Source organism: Solanum dulcamara, chromosome 4 (assembly GCF_947179165.1).
Source record: "Solanum dulcamara chromosome 4, daSolDulc1.2, whole genome shotgun sequence".
NCBI lineage: Eukaryota > Viridiplantae > Streptophyta > Magnoliopsida > Solanales > Solanaceae > Solanum > Solanum dulcamara.
In genome coordinates, this window is record NC_077240.1 from 11,856,939 (window position 1) to 11,870,304 (window position 13,366).

At 32.7% G+C, this 13,366-nt stretch overlaps 1 pseudogene; it reads right to left on the reverse strand.

The window, feature by feature from the left end:
- Nucleotides 1-599: 599 nt before the first annotated feature.
- On the reverse strand, nucleotides 600-9,222 carry LOC129884000 (uncharacterized; annotated as a pseudogene).
- Between the last annotated feature and the right edge of the window lie 4,144 nt (nucleotides 9,223-13,366).

The window sequence follows — 13,366 nt, forward strand, 5'->3', positions numbered from 1 at the left end:
TAAGATACAACAAGAGAGTTCATATGCAAAGCAGGCAACAAATCAACACACCTCCTTTAACATTGAGGGGGCATTTTGATCATGCAGTTGAATCAAAGCAGCATGATTGGCTGAAAATGAATACTACTATAGTTGCAATATAAATTTAAAGTGTCTCTTGCCATTTTATTTAAGTCATTCCTCATTATTCATTAGCCATTTAAAAGCCACACTTTTTTCGTGTTGAGCTACATGACATAACACGTTTCGTCATTCAGTTGCTAATTGTTCGCAAGATAATTGTACATCGCTTAAATATTAAAATTAATAATTTTTTTTATGTTTAATGTTAATCATTTTTTGTTTTTCGCGTTAATTTATTATTTTCTTCATCACAATTTGTTCGCCTAATTTTGACTTAATATGAAGTCTAAAAAAATAATTATAAATTTTATGATTTTAAATTAAAGATATATGATATGTACCCAAAAAATATAACTAAAGATTGGGTAATAAGTTATACTTGAAACTTTTCGTCATTAATTTCTTCATATGAAGTTTAGAAAAAAAATTGAATCTTATAACTTTAAACTAAAGATATATAAAATATACCCCAAAAATATAACTAAAATACAATGATTTCTGTAAAATACAAGGGTTTATATAAGGATATAATTTTTTTAAAAAAATACATTTTACAATGAAAGCGAAATACAAAAATACAATGATTACCGTAAAATTGGTAAAGGTGAAGCGAGGACAGAAGGAGAACTAGCTATTAAGGTGGGAGAACCCAAGGTTATATAAGCCCACATCAGTTCCCCATTTAACCGACGTGGGAGTTTGGCATTAGGATCATAACATGTAATTCTCAGATGTAGTGGACTTATCTCTACTTCATGCCTTAACTTTGCGAGGGTACCAACTATCATCGGGATTGAGAGGAAGAGCATAAGGATCAAGTTCAAACGATCCTGCAGGTACACCCTCTCCTTCATTTCCAGTCATTTTGAAAGAGGGAATTCTATGAGAGAACTTGTATAGTTCATTTGGCTTTATAAAAAATGTACCAACCACTGCCCGCTGGAAAAGGCTAACAAATCTGATCACTTTATCTAAGTAACATACTTCGATACCAACATTCTTGACATAATCAGAAAGAATCTCCACAACTTCATACTTGTATTTCTTCTGATTCTCTGGACTAGAGCTCCAATGAATATCTGAAAATTTGAACACGGCCCACGTTTCTCCTTTCATGGGATATACAATGTATTGAACTCTCTCGCCCTTTACGCACTGCACTTGATGAGAAAATGCAAAGAGATCATAAGTATATGCAGTAGTCCCACGACTAAATTTCCCACACCCAACAGGCAAGCATCCACCGACCCAAGTGCCCTCCCTTTGATCTTCTGGATAAGGAACGAGCATTCTCAACTTTATTTTAAATCCAGGATAGAGTACCTTCCTGATGAGGGCATAATGTCTTGGCATACCATCAGATTTATCATAGTAAGCCCAGATCTTGTCAACAGCTACACAAATTTGTGCTCTATGCTTGTCAAAATCACTGAATTCAGGATCAGGATAGTCATTCATCTCAGGATGATCACTATCAGAAATTCTATCCAACTCTGAATCCGAATCAACAATACTTTCAACTTTTTTCACACCAACTGATGACGGTCTAGAATAAGGCTCCTCCTCCAAACCTGATGCATAAACATGAGCAGAACCATCATTAAATTGTAACAGGGCATTGACACCTTCTTGGTCTCTCAGACGTATCAATTCAGACCTATCAAACTTCACTGTAAAATGCAGCATCTTATCTGAAGGATCAACGCCTAATCGACCAAAAACTTCATTCACAAAATCATTGTACTTTATGCCTGCCTTCACGATAATCTGCTCATGAGTACCTCTCACAAATGAAGTGAATCCATCTAGTAGAGCCTTATTCTTCCTCCCCCAATGACAGAAACAAAGCAATTTCTTATCTTCAGTTCCCATCATGAAGTAGTGCAAATGACCACAGAGGTTCAAACAGTAACAATCACCAAAACTTTTCTTTTTCTTTTCCTGAGAAGGGTAACAATCTCGGAAATTAAAAACCTGATGAAGAAATAAAATGAATTTAAAATGAGTTATTTACCAAGGCTGAATACACTTAAATAGTAGTAATCCATATGAAGGGAACACAAAAGCATGACCACTAACCAAGCGTCTTCAAATACAAGATAAACATTTTTTTCCCTTTAATTAAATACGTCTCAAGCTTCATGATCATGGAAAACAACCAAATTCTATATACAAGATAGGATTTTTTTATTTTTTTTTAAAAAAAAGGTAAACCACTTATGCAGGTTATCTCGAGGAGAATACCTATGAAAGATAAAAATTAAAAATATGATGAACTTAATAGACGAAGGATTTCATCAAATGCAATAGGGTGTCAAACGAAATCCCCAACAAATCAAAAAGTTGCAAACTTTGAACCAATAATCAGAAAATTTTCAACATGGGTTCAGAGAAAACTTTATACAAAATTCTTCCTCCAAAAAAAGATAACTTTATACAGAATTTTCTCAAAAAAGAAAACTTCAGAAACCCTATAGGATCTCGGAAAGCAAGAAGTCATAAAATTTCATCAAATGCTAAGGGTCTAAACAGAAACCCCACCTTTCTACATAGTCAAATATTGGAGCAAGGAAAAAAAAGGTTACCTTGAAGCTTTGATAGTTAGATTTTAACCAACAGAGGTTGTTTCTTCCATGCTTTTCAAACTAAAATCTCTTTTTCTTTATGTGAAGCTTGTCCCTTGATATCTAGTCTAGCACAACAGGTTTTTTTTTTTTGCAGTCTAGCACAAGATAGGTTGTTGAATTTATTTATTTTGGCATAATCCATAAATATGTTATTTAATTTTGTTTCAGTTATAATCTATGCCTTCAATTTTGAATGTATATTCGTAGACATTTAAATTTATATAAAATTAATCAAGTAGACATATATGTTCTACGTGGCATAATACACATAGGACGTCATATAGATAGAAAATTGTCATATAGAACACCACGTAAGACAAATATGTCTATTTATTCAATTTTATATAAATTTCAATATCTATTTATGCACATTCAAAATTAAAATACATAAATATCAGTTGAAACCATGTTAAATAACATATTTCTAAAACCAAGTCAAAGGCACATTTATGTATTATGTGTTTTTTTAATGTGCTCTTCATTTTGTCAAGTTGACCGTTTTATCCTTTTTAGCCTTGTTAAAGGGTAATAGCCTCAATTGCATTCATTGACAATTAGAATTACTTCATCAATTTCTTGAAAAAGGCAAGGCATTGAGACTAAGGTAAAAATAGAACAAAGTGAGTGAGTCTCCTTGCAAGCTACATATCATATTCTTTGTTTTTTCTTTTTGTCAAAAGGATAATTATATTATTATTATTAGTAGCAGCAGTAGTACGAAGCAGGTAGTTGTCCGTCAACATGCCTGTTGAACGAGGGTATTTTTGTAATTTTTAACTTGTCTGTCTTATTTTTTTTAATATGCTATATATTTAAAAATTACATAAAAAACTTGAATAAATCACAATAACTAGCAACTTAAGTAATATTTAAATGACGTAAAAATTTGAGTTGACTCTCGAAATTCTATCGATGGCACATAAATTAGGATAAGCAACACATATTTAAAGATGACATAAAAATTACAATAATTAACAACTTAAAAAGGCATATAAAAATTTGATTGACTTTCGAAATTTTATCACTGTCACATAAATTAGAACAAAGGAAGTAACATATATTATATAAAAATTATGTAAAAAATATTATAAATCACAATAATTAACAACTTAAAATATCTAAAAAATCATATTAAAAATTTGATTAATTCTTCAATCATATAAATTGGAGAAAAAAAAGCATATGTTGAGGTTCTTGCTCCTATTTAATAGGAGTCTTTACAAAAACTAATAGACTTGTCTTACTATTTCAAGTCCCATTACAAAAGTGGGAGGGAGTATCATGCAGTATGAAGTAGTGTACTACCAACATCTTCCAAATTCTTGTGTCCCTCCCTATAGTTGTGTTCAGCCTTAGTCATCAGGCAAGAAACTGAGGAACAAATCATTGGTGAATCCCAAATTCACCTAGTTACACCTACATGGTTAGACCGTGCCTTCTTCAGAGGGATTGCCAAATCATTCTTATCAACACGAACACCCTCATTGTTTGAAACATGCTGAGATGATCTCCTAGAGTCATAGCCATCAAGTCGAGTTCCTTGTCCAGCAGGTGGATTGTTTCCATTCTCAATTTCCACATCTTCTGTCTCCACACCAATTGAAGTATCATCACTTTCACTCAATTCAACTATCTGCTTCCGAAACCTTTTCCTGCAATACACCTTTGACATTGCAGCTCCTTCTTTCATACTAATCGTTAGCTTTTCATCCTTCTGTTTGGTCCTTATATCCTCAAACACTGGTGCAGTCTTTCCTCTGGGTATCTCTGGACCCTGTCGAGATCCAGTTTGGGTAGGTGGAAACCCAGCACTGACTGCAGTCATTTTCGAGGTTCCTTGGTTAGGAAGCTCTCTCTGCTCAAAAGGCTTGTTGAGATTAGATTTAAGGGACATATCCTGACCTACAGGCTGATTCTGTTTGGGTCTACAAGCAGCACCTCGAGAACCTAAATCATACGCAATAAACGGCATCAAGCATTTCTGGCAGCGTAGAGTAAGGTTGACATATTTACTGTAATGCATGTACCTAATTTTGCAAGTGGGACACTTTGTCCAGAACGTTTTCTGGATTGCAGATGAAGTTGGACGTTTAAATTGATGGTGAGTTAGATTACTGAACTGAGCAATGAAATCATTTGGAATATTGTTTTGCCTGACAAATGGTTCTTGATTAAACTGATGAGGTGGTAGCTTTCCTACAGCAGCTTTGGATAAAACTCCACACTCATTATCATTCTGATCATCACCTACCAGAGTAGTATCTGGTTTTGTATCAGAAACAATAATATGTTCAGCTTTTTTCGTGCCACCTGATTGAGGTCTAGAATAAGGCTCCTTCTCCAGACTTGATGCATAAACATGAGCATAACCATCATTAAATTGGAACAGAGTATTGACACCTTCTTGGTCCCTCAGACGTATCAATTCCAACCTATCAAACTTCACGGTAAAATGTAGCATCTTATCTGAAGGATCAATGCCTAATCGGTCAAAAACTGCATTCACAAAATCATTGTACTTTATGCCCGTCTTTGCAATAACCTGATCAGTAATACCTCCCCCATACAAAATGGATCCATCGGGTAGAACCTTATTCATCCTGCCCCAGTGACAGAAACAAAACAGTGTTGTATCTTCAATTCCCATCATGAAGTAGTGTATATGACCACAGAGGTTCAGACAGTAACAATGTTCACGGCTTCTCTTCTTTTTACCCTGAGAAGGGTAACAATCTTGAAAACTAAAAACCTGATCAAGAAATAAAATAGATTAAAACGGTGTTGCTTATCAAGGCTCAATGTACTAAATTATGATCCATAAGAAAGGACTCATAAGTATGAGGATTAACCAAGCATCTTAATTATAGCATTTGTTTCCTTTAAGCAAATACATCTTAAGTTATAGAGTTTCATATAATGCAAAAGGATGAAAAGGTAATCCACAAGAAAGCAAATGTTCCAAACTTTAACTAAATGGTTATTTTTGTTTGTTAAACATGAAATTGGCAAAGAAGACAAGCATATTATAATATCATTCATGAAATGCAAAAGGATCAAAACAGAAACCCTAGAAAAGCAAAAAGTTTCAAACTTGAAGCAAGGATCCCAATCTTTCCAATAAAGTCCAAACACCTTTTTCACACAAAATTTACAAGAGAAAAAAAAAACAGGTTTTGAGTACCCTTTTCACATTCTAACTCAATGCTTCAAAAACATCTCATCATACAAGTAAAGAAGACAAACAGTTGGATCAATATATTGCATACTCATTTTCCTTATGATTTCATCATCTAATAAACTACATGATACATTATTCATCTACAACTCTACATACTCAGAGAGTATTTGTGAGTAGAGACTGGAGCAAGGGGAAAAAAAGTTGCCCCAAGATGTCTTTCTACCGTGCTTTTGAAACTAAAGTCCACTTTTCTTTATGACCCCTGATATCCCATCTAGAGAAAAATCTTTCTTTCTTTCCAAATATTTTTAATTTATTTAATTTCTTCACTGTGGTTCTATTATGCTTTTTATTGGCTTAAAAGACTTGTCAGTATTACTGCTGGTGTAATAAATTTAGACAAGTTGCAGTTTTATCCTTTCCAGCAGCATTGTTAGACGTATAGCCTCATTTTGTATTGATTAATGGTCAGAGCCGACGAAGCATATTCAGTAAATTTTTACTTTTACCAGTTTCTTGAAAAGGCAAAACACTGTTGCAAGCAGAGGGCACTGAGACCAATGCAAAACGCAAAAATGACTGCAACAACCCAAAAATTATTTTGATTTTTTTCAAAACTATGTTTTAACCAAACACACACATAAAAAAGGGTGTGTTAAAACTTCTGTGAAAATTTTTGAAGCAAAAGCCAACTAAGAAATAAGTTATAGTAATAATATAGGATGATTGAACAGTTTGTAAATTACGACAAGTGATCTTACCAATAACTAGTACTCTATTATTTAAAGTGGAGGGAAAAGATAAAATGAGCAGAATACAATTAATAACATCATTGCCACTCTACTAATGACAGTCCCTAAGGTCTAGTTGGGCCGTATGCCGTATCCACACTAGTACAATGAACTAGTAATATGTTAACAGAACTTGTGTTCTAACTAAAAACGTAACCAATAATATATAAAGAAAAATATTCTGAGTTCACATAATTTACTTTTACTATTCCGTATATTCTTAAAGAATTTAATCTCTTCATAGTACATGAGGTATTAAATTATTTCTTCCCGGGATGAAACAGAATCACCTTACTGGAATATCAATACTTCAAATTCCACCATACTTCAGATGCACTGATATGTTATGGTTGAGAGGTGGGGGAGGAAGCAAAGAGAGAGTAATAGCTCAACTGAAAAACAAGATTTCTTTAACTTTCAAGTTTTCCTTTTCCCTGACAAAATACCATAGACAGCAAAGACAGATGCCTTCTTAAAGAACAATGTTGTCCATTAATATCTTCACTACATGTTGAAGTAACCATCTGGAGAAACAATTCATTCACTAGACTTGCACCACAGGGCAAATTTATGATAAAAGCTGCTGGTACAAACATACAGCAGCCAAAAGTGTTCAGCCCCAATGCTGTTGATCCTATTAGAGATTTATAATGACACCATTCTTGAACTATGGCGAAAAACCTTTTCCATATGAATAACGCAGAAGACAGAGAATCTGTCATTGTCTACAGATCATCTAGTCTGTTTTTCTTTGTTTCACTTTAAAGGATAATTATGTATATGATAAGAGTCTTGGGTGTATAAACCCATAACAAAAGGGGGAGGGGTATTATAATACACAACTTCTTCCAAAAACTACAGATTCATGCATGCTCGTGCGTCTGCTGCCTTGTTGCCCTCCCTATACCTATGTTAACGTCCATCTTAATCATCTAGCAAGAAACTGACCAAAGTAAAAATTTCTCATTTTTGAGTCCCATCAGACCATAATTTCAGTTCCAAGTCAATGAACATAGAAGACTCGTCATAGATGCTTTTCAAGTCCCCTGACTTCAGAGATATCTTTGCATTCTCAGACTTACCTCTAGTTTCAGGGGAAACTCCAGATAAAATATTTTCTACAGGTTCAGAGCTTTTAGTCCTGCCATCTTCCTTAATGTTCCCCTGGTACCAAATATCATCCGCACTGAGGGGTAAAGAAACAGGATCAAGTTCAAAGGATCCCGCAGGTACACCCTCTCGTTCAGTTCCAATCATTTTGAAAGAGGGAATTTGATGATAGAACTTGTAGATTTCTTTTGGCTTTACAAAGAATGTTGTACCAACTTCAGTCCGCCTTGTTCGCTGAAAAAGGCTAGGAAATTCGGTCACTTTATCTAGGTAACCAACTTGAACACCAATATTCCCAACATAATCAGAAAGAATCTCCACAATTTCATACTTTTACATCCTATGATTTTCTGGATCAGAGCTCCAATGAATATCCCAATCTTTGAAAAGGGCCCACGTCTCGCCTTTCCTAGGATATACAATGTACATTCCTCTCGCTCCCATTACGCACTGCACTTGATGAGAAAAAATAAGTCCATTCGTATAATAAGTATTCCCAACTCTAAATTTCCCATAGCCAACAGGCAACTCTGCCCTGATCCATGCGCACTCCTCCCTTTGATCTTCTTCTGGATGAGGCCTGAGCCATCTGAGCTTTATCTTAAATTCAGGACCGGATACCTTCCTAATGTGGGCATAGAATCTTGGCATAAAATCAAGTGTATCATACACAGCCCAGATCTGATCAACTGCAAAACAACTTTCAGTTTTATGCTTGTCAAAATCACTGAATTCAGTATTAGGATAAAAATACATCTCAGGAGGATCACTATCAGAACTTGTATATGATTCTGAATCAGAATCAACAATAAGTTCAACTTTTACCGTACCACCTGATGGCGGTCTAGAAGTCCGTTCATTAACTGTCCCAACCTTAGAAGTACAATTATTTTGCTCATTCCCTTCAGGAAGGCCCGCTCCATATTGATTTAACATTTCCACTGACTGGTTAGACGCAGCCTTCTTCAGAGGGCTTGCAAAATCATTCTCATCATCGCATACAGGATTAGTATCTGGTTCTGATTCAGAAACAACAATAGGTTCAACTTTTTTTGCACCTACTGACACCAGTGGCTCAATCTCTAAACTTGATGCATAAACATGCGCAAAACCATCATTAAATTCCAATAGAGTGTTGACATCTTCTTGATCGCTCAGCTGTATCAATTGGGACCTATCAAACTTCACAGTAAAATGCAAGTTCTTATCCAAAGGATCGATGCATAATCGTTCAAAAACAATATTCACAAAATTATTATACTTTATGCCTGTTTTCGCAATAACCTGACGGGTAATACCCCCCCACATATGAAGTGGATCCATCTGAAAGCACCTTATTTTTCCTACCCCAATGACAGAAACAAAACAGTGTTTTTTCTTCAGTTCCCATCATCAAGTAGTAGTGTACATGAACTGGCTCAAAGGATAACAATCTTCAAAACCCTTTCTTCCTTTTTCCTTGAGAAAGGTAACAATCTCAAAAACATAAACCTGATCAAGAAAATAAATCTAAAGGGAGTCCATCATATCATCATAATACATAAAATTAAACATAGGATATCATTAAATGCTATAGGGTGTCAAAAGGGAATCCCCAGCATAACAAAAAGATTCAAACTTTACACATGAATCAGAAAATTTCATGAGAACATTAGATATCTTTTTGCTGAGGAAAATGAAATTAGAAAAGAAGGAAAGCATACTAAGCCTTAGAATTTCATATAATGCAAAAGGATCAAAAGTTAATCCCCAAGAAAGCAAAAGTTTCAAACTTTAATTAATTAGAAATTTTCAAAATGGGCACAAAGAATAAGTTTGCAGTGAAAAAACAAACTACAACACTGCATACTCATATATCTGTGATTAGAGAATGGAGTAAGGAAAACAAAAAAAGTTACCTTGAAGCTGCAGATGCTTAAATATTAACCAAAGATGTTTTTCTACCATGCTTTTGAAGCTAAAATCCCCCTCTTTTTTGTGTGATATTTGTCCCTTGGTATCTTCTAGGACAAGCTTGAATCGTTTCTCTTTTGTGCTTCTATTGAGCTTTTCATTGGCTTGAAAAGGTAATTACATTAACTGTTAATTACATTAATTTACAGTTGGAATTACTTTATCAATTTCTATGACAACGGTAATGCATTGAGACTAATGTAAAAATAGGACAAAAGGATTATTTTTTTTATCCTCTTATTTTCGCTACACAGTTAGTCATGTTGTCCACATTTTTCTGGGATGAGAAATCTTTTTTGGGATTGGGATTTGAAAGGAGGGGAGGTAAACACTAAAACAATCTTTTGTAAGGTCTGTGTTATATTATCTTGAACATTAATACTACTTCAAGCTTACAAAAGTGATTCTCCTTACGTCCATCACTAAAATAACCCAAGGTGAATAGCGGAAATATAAAAACTACGTTACAAAAAAACATTTCGCGATGAAACAAAATTTGAAACAGGATAAAGTGAACAAGTTAGCTACACATCATATTCTTTGTTTTTTTGGTTAAAAGGAAAATTAAATTACTTTATAAAATAGGAGTCTTAACAAAAGCTAAGAGACTATCCTACAGTATTTCAAGTCCCATTCATCAAGCAAGAAACTGATGAGGATCAAATCATTTTTGAGTCCCACCAGACCATAATTTCAGTTCCAAATCAATGATCATAGGAAACTCTCCATTAGCAGCATAGACGTCTTTCAAGTTTCCAGTCTTCAGAGCATGCTCAGATGACCTGGGCTTATCTCTAGTTCCAGGGGGAACTGCTGACAAAACATTTTCTACAGGTTTGGAGTTTGCAGTTACGTTATCTTTCCCAATCATTGGGATTGAGGGGAAAGGCATAATTTTCATTTTTTTCTATCTTTTTCAGGTAATATTTAAAGCATAATATATTAAACATAGACATAATTTATGAATTAGAATTAATATATCTGGATTACTGAATTAATGTATCCGGATTAGTGAATTAATGTATCAGGATGAAAAGAAGAGATTTTTGAAATGGATGAGAGTAATGAAAAATATCATAAATAAAGGAGTGTAATTAGGTAATTTTTTCTTTAAGAATAAGATTTTCAACCTAGCCCGAATAAGCCCGCTAGCATGTAAGGCTTAAGCAATGTGGGTTGGGCTAACTCGTGAGTCAAATAAAAAATAATTAAAAATAAAATAAAATAAGATATTAAAAATAATCCAAACTTAAAGTATTAAACCATGCATATGAATATTATAAAATTCAAAAACTCAAATATTAAAAATATTTTTTTTACGGTTGTATCCAAAATATTTATATAAAATGACAATGATTTCATTCTGTTTAGTTGCACAAGTGTAATTACAAGGTTATATTAAATTTTAAAAATAAAAGTTAATTTTCTAAATTTAAAATTTATATTAGACAAATAAGGATCTTTATAAATGATATTAAATTAAAAATTAATTAATAAACATATGTTCTTAACTAATACTATAAAAAAAGTTATTTATTTATATTTTTTATATTTTAAATAATTTAATCAAATAAACTAAAAGTATACGATTTTTATGAACATCATGAAATGTATGTTTGACAAAAATGTTAATATTATAAATATAATGTCATAAAATTATTAAAACATTTGACAAAAAAATAATCTATCAAGTTTAACTAAAAAATAAATATTTTGCAATGTAAAATATCAAGTCAATAGTACTAAAATAAATGAAATTGAAAATATGACAAAAATCCTAAATTCAAAATAAAAAATTTAACATAATGCTCTTATATCAAAGTTTAACACAACATACATAAATATGATTCAAAAATTAGAATACTAACAAAATTATTTTTAAAAAGAAATAGAATAATAAATACATAAATAATATGAAAAATTGCATGGAATGAAAAAGTAAAGGTTGAGAATGAGAATGAAATAAAATATAAATTAAAAAAATAAAAAATATATATTTAGAAAATATTAGAATAATAAAAATATATTTTTAAAAAGGTAGTAGAAATAAAAAATAAATTAAAATTAAAAAATATAAATATAAATAAAAGAAGAATTTTAAAAAGTTTCATGAATTATATAATGTAATTACACTAATTCCTTATCCTCCCTTGGGAATTGAAGAGTGTAATTACTCCCTTTCAATTACACCAAATTCCTCTCTTACTAAGTAATTACTTGATCTACCAAACATGTCAAATAGTGTAATTACACCCAATTACACCAAATTTCAATTACATTATGGCTTTCCAAACATGCTCTAAATATATGTGATGTTAAAGTCACAAAACTATTTTTTATAACAATAAAGTCACTGAATTGAGTTGAGGGTCTATTACAAAATAACTACACTAAACATGTTGTTCATTGTTATAGTCTCTAAAAAAAATGAAAACTATTGATAGAAAATTAGCATATTTAGAGAGAAAAAAAATCATCAATTGAAACAAACTACCTCGAAATAATTTTAACCCATTGAATTGGAAAAATAAGATCAAGGTCTTGAATTCGACCTTTAAAATGTCATAAAAGGAAAAAAAGTCTTTGCAGGAAGCGCTCTTTTGTAAAGTTATGTTGATATTAAAACTAAGCAGCATAAAACTAATTTTCAGAATATATTAATCTGAAATTTGGTTTTGGAGACGAATTCTTTTTCATTTTTCTTGTGTTTGGAAATATTGAGTAAGAAAATAAAGATATTTAATTAGTTATTTCTCAATTTTTATCGAGAAAAAACATTTATCATAGCTTCGGCAAGTCGCTTAGCCCCGTTCATCTTCGGCACAAAAGTGCTTGATCAGTGAGCTATTAGCTCTCTTTAAAGGGTGGCTGCTTCTAGGCAAACCTCCTGACTGTTTCTACACCTCTACCTCCTTTATCACTGAGCGGTCATTTAGGGGTCCTAGCTGGTGGTCTGGATTGTTTCCCTCTCAAAGATGAAGCTTATCCTCCATCGTCTCACTAGCCGATCTTTACCCCTTGTTATTTTGAGATCATATCGAGTTTTCAGAGTTGTACCGCTCTCGCGACAGTGCTTTACCCCTAGATGTCCAGTCAACTACTACACTTCGATGCATTTTGAGAGAACCAGCTAGCTCTGGGTTGAGTGACATTTCACCCCCTAACCACAACTCATCCGCTGATTCTTCAATATCAGTCTATTCGAACCTCCACTTAATTTCATCCTGATATAAATAGATCAGCCCATAAGATCTTAAGATTAATGATACTTTTTCAAAGAAAACTAATTTTCCAATATAATTTTTCTAAAAAAAATCCTTCCCAAATTATCGTGTAATATTTCAAACAATAACAAGTTCTCTCTAAAATCAAACCAAAATCAAATTCAAATGTCACCAAATTGTTCCTACTTGCTAGCACTTCTGGCAAATTGAATATTTTAATTTATTTATACGAAACAATTTTGCCAACTTAGCTTACATTTTGAAACAAGTTAGAAAAGGCTACTCATTATACATATATACCATTCTAATTATTGGAACTTTTAGCTCTATACATATTCTTATTTTTAAAATAGCTAATAC